The sequence below is a fragment of the Perognathus longimembris genome, unplaced genomic scaffold (assembly GCF_023159225.1).
Source record: "Perognathus longimembris pacificus isolate PPM17 unplaced genomic scaffold, ASM2315922v1 HiC_scaffold_161, whole genome shotgun sequence".
Lineage (NCBI taxonomy): Eukaryota > Metazoa > Chordata > Mammalia > Rodentia > Heteromyidae > Perognathus > Perognathus longimembris.
The window spans coordinates 30,493-35,574 of record NW_025956628.1 but is presented as its reverse complement, the minus strand read 5'-3'; positions in this window follow the sequence as shown (position 1 = coordinate 35,574).

Below are 5,082 nucleotides of genomic sequence, written 5' to 3'. Positions count from 1 at the left end.
TCAAAGTTTTCTTGTCAGTACTCATGTGGACTGAAATTCTGATCTTGGGTCTCTCTGTGAATCACCACTAATGAAGTTGGTGTTAATTCCTTAACAGTTGGGGCATAGGATCTAAAGCTTCTCCTGATCTGATCCCCCATCTGAGATCATCAGGGAGCTGTGGGTCAATCCACAGCATTACTAAAGTAGGGAAGAAAACAAAAATTGGAAAGAAACAGTGAGGTGTGGAAGAAGCCAGAGGTGGACCATGACCAGCCTGCTGATCTCAGAAACGGGACATATCAGGACATATGACAGAAAGAACAGACATGAACACAGAACACAGAGACACTGTAATGTAACATAGTTGGCATGAGGAAGCATGGCCAGCGTGATTAAGGAGACTGGTAGTGGGAAAAAGAAAAACCCAACCTTTATGGACTTACTCTTTATTGCCCTTACACCCATACTGCCTGTTCCCCTATCCACTCTTGCCTGTCTTACCTAGGTCATTCTTACTCCTTGCAGGTACACAAGGCATGTTAGCAGTTCTTACTTATTCCCAAAATGATAATATAAATCCTCATTGATGGTCTGTATCAGGCTGTTGATGTCATGCAGACAACAGGGACAGTCCTCTATGTAGTCCTGAAATGTTTCAGGATTTACATGAGCATTTCAGACACTACAGAGAAAGAAGAGTGGGGAAGGAGGCTAAGCTTCTGGACCACACTATCCAGCTATGGGAGAACCTATACAGATAGATGTCAAGGTTCAGACATGACTACCTTCCACCTAGCAGAGAGGTGAGTCAGTTGGTATAATTTTGCATAAGCAATGGTGATTTTAGGTCCAAGTGAAATAGGTAGAATCTGGGAATAACCCTCAAATTTCTCTCCAATCACAAAAAGCCTAAACCCTACTTAACTACTGACACCAACCTTGCCAGTTCTTTCCTAAAAGGGGAAAAAAGTGTGTTCTAATGCTAAGCTTCAACTGAAGATACATCTCCCTCGTCTCATTAAACTGTAGAGGCAGACTCTCCAACTGACTTTTAGAAATAATCATTTCAAACTCACACACAGAACCAAATTGTTTATTTTCCCATTCAAATCCTACATATATTTGCACACAGTCAGACACAAATGACCATGTTGATTTGTCCTGAATTACCAGTTCCCATTTCTCCACCTGTCTGGCTGTCTGCATCCTGTCTTACTACCTAAAGTGAGTTCCAGGGATTTTGTGCTGAACCAGTTTGTCTCCTGAATCTAAAGTAGTACTTGTGATGAACACATATACCAATGAATTTAGATAAACTTTGATACTCCATCATCTTCCAGTCAAAGTCTAGAAGTAGCCTAAAGAACACAAAAATGTGTATTCATTGCAACTACATAATATAAGGTTGCTTTGATACTTCAGCATACTGGCTAGGGCGTGCTAACTCCATTCTAGACTTCTGATCTCAAGTCTCTAGTACCATGAGGTAAGAACCATTTTCTCTCACCCCTTCCCCACTACCATGCCAAGGATTACAGAAGAATCTCACAAGTCATGATTTACCACAAACTAAATTATTCAGATACACTGGTGGAAATAAATTTGGGAGAGCCAAAATTTAGGAAGATTGGGGGAAAGGAGGAAATAGAGTTATCTCTCTTGGAATTATGTAAAGAACAGGGTATTAAAGATTCAGCCTGTCTTCTCTCTTAGTGTCTCTAGATATTACCCATGCTTCCGCAGAATTAGGTCGGCCTTAACCAGTTTTGCATAGCTGTCCTTCCAAGTTGTTGTCTCTTCCCGAGGCCCTGGAGGGACTGGGTTTGGCCATCTTCTTTTAGTTACAAGCCTCAAATGTACAGGTGTGAAGTTTGCATGTAGGTATCTGACAAGATGGACAGCTTGCACTAGCTACCCACCTATATATTCTTCTTCTCTACTCCCTCTTCAGGTGCTTTCATCTTCTTCTAGTAGTACAATGGATTGAGCCACAGGTCTTTTCTGATGATCTGGTAAGGAAATTAGGAGGTTAGCTCAAGGTTCACACCCAACAATCAGCAAGCCAGTAAACCAACCAAAGTCACAATTTATCATAGCTAAAATATGTAACCAACCCAGATGCCCCTCAGTAGATGAATGGGTCAGGAAAATGTGGTACATATACACAATGGAATATTATGTATGCCTCTATCAGAAAGAATGATATTGCCCCATTCATAAGGAAATGGAAGGACTTGGAAAAAATTATACTAATTCAAGTGAGCCAGACCCAAAGAAACATGGACTCTATGGTCCCTCTCATAGGGAATAGTTAGCACAGATTTAGGCTAGTCAGAGCAGAGGATCACAAGAGCCCAATAGCTATACCCTTATGAACACATAAGATGATGCTAAGTGAAATGAACTCCATGTTATGGAAATGATTCTTATATGACTGTTGTCATTACTTTCAACATGGAATGTGAAACCATAGCTTCTATTGTTGATGATCCTCTTGTATCCCCTTCTTGCAGTTGTACCCACACTATCACTGTATCTCATCTGAGTACACTGGATACTATATTATTGGTATTAGAACTAGGGAAGTGAAAGGGAATATCAAAATTGAGAGCCAAAGGATAAAAGACAAATGACTACAAAAGCAATACTTGCAAAATCATTTGGTGTAAACCAAATGAACAACTCATGGGGGGAGAGGGAAAGGGGGATGTGGAAGGGAGGAGGTAACAAACAGTACAAGAAATGTACCCAAGAGGAAGCAATCCAGAAATTCATATGGAACAATAAAAGACCTAGAATAGCAAAAACAATCCTAAGCAGAAAGGACAGAGATGGAGGAATTACAATACCCAACTTCAAACTGTATTATAAATCTATAGTAACAAAAACAGCTTGGTATTGGCACTGCAACAGGCCTGAAAACCAATGGAACAGAATTGAAGAGCCAGAAATGAACCCACAGAACTAAGCCTACTTAATGTGTGATAAAGGAGCTAAAAAAAATAGTCTGAAAAAAGATAGCCTCTTTAACAAATGGTGCTGGCACAACTGGTTTAACGCATGCAACAAAGTAAAACTACATCCTTATATATCACCCTGCACCAAAATCAATTCCAAATGGATCAAAGACCTCGAAATTAAAATAGATACCTCTGGCAAGTAGTATGGAGATTCCTCAGAAGGCTAAACATAAAGCTCCCCTATAACGCAGCAGCCCCACTTTTGGGCATCTACCCAAAAGACACAAACAACAACACACTAAAGAAACAATGCTGAGTTATTTTAACTAAGGTGTTAACTGTTAAGTCCATGAACAAAGGAATGAGTCTGATAAAATACCAAAGTTAAGTAAAGCTTTATATTGCACCAAGCATCAAGAAACAACTGACAGGCTGGCCAGGGCTACTCCTGCTACTCCTGAAGAGGAGCACGCTGACCCAATCTTACAGGCTAATTTTATAGGGAAAACCTGCAAAGCACAGGGCTAGGCCTGACCTTTTATCACAATCGGCTCAAACTAGAAGAATTTCACCATAGCTCTGTTTGCTGTTACTTTGTTGATTGTTAGTTATTTTAGAAATTACCTATTGTAACTCTACTGCCCAGAGCCAGCCCAGGTGTCAGAAAGTAATTGTCACTCCCTTTTCGGGCAGTTCCACATGCCCACTACATCATTCAGGGTCACTCTGACTTCATTCTAAGTTGGGGTCAACATAGAGACAGCTGGGCTTTTGGATTGGCCCTTTCATTAACATTTCTTGAGGTCAAATGAAATTTATGAATAAAACACTGAAATGTTTACTATTAAGGCAATCATTCAATTCTTATAAATGAAACTTTGACTCCATTACTTGCCATGTAATCATCATGGATATATATAGGAAGTCTCAGTTCCAATAAATTTGTTCTCAGAATCTTTGTGTTCTAATTATCTAAATGTTCCCTTGAGACTTTTATTCAATTTGAAGGGGACCTAAATTTCCATGTGGGGTTAGAGAATACAGGATTTGTTATGAATATTTACATAGCCATATATATTTTTTTACACACTAGATGTACATCCTTTTTATCAGCTGTTGAACTTTCATCCTAAAAACTATAAAAATAAATAGCAATTTTAAAGTCAAAAGCTGCAAAAACTGAACACGAATCTATCCCTCTCACTTGGCATAAGAAATCTTGATAAATAATTGACAGTGTTTTAAGTTTTCTGAGGCAATCCCTAAAATAAGGTATTAAATATATTCACATTGTAACATATAAGTGTGAGGTAGTTGTACTACATTGGTCAATGTTAAATCTCTTCCTTATTCTTTTTTATCATTCCAGGGCTTGGGCAATGTAACTGAGATTCTTTTTCTTCAGGCTAGCATTCTACCACCTGAACAACAGTAACACTTCCAGCTTTTTCTGTGATTAATTGGAGATAAGGGTCTCAAATACTTTCCTGCATGGTCTGGCTTTGATTCTCAGATCTCATCCTAAGTAGCTTAGCATTATAAGTATTACCTACAGGTATCTGACTTAATATGGCTTTAAGAAAAGACAATGCTCAATTTATTAAGTTTATCCCCCATTTTCCCTTGTCATTATTAATATAAAGATATAGAACATCATATAGTTCATATAATGGAAAAATAAACCTGAAGAATAATAAACAAACTTTGTCCCTTTTTACCATAGATTGGCTTAGTATAAATGCCAATGTTCAAAATAATGAGGGCAAATTAGGTACATTACTAAAACTAAGAAGACATAAAAATACATAAGGTACTTACACTATATATGGTTCTTGTTTTATGTAACTCTGGTACTGAGATGAAAAGGAGACCAGAAAGTAGGCACTTGATAGTTGTAAGCATATTTGAGGAGCTGAAAAAATGGCAGAGTTAATGAGTAATCAAAAGTTCCAATGTAATATAAAAAATGTACTTATAATATTCAGCATAAACATATCTAACAACTTTATGTGCATCATTTCTTGGAAGAATAATTATTACTATAATTATTATTATTTTGTGCCAGACTTGTGGATTGAATTAAGGGCTTGGTCAGTGTCCCTGAGTATTCTACTCAAGGCTAGCCCACTACCATTAAGCC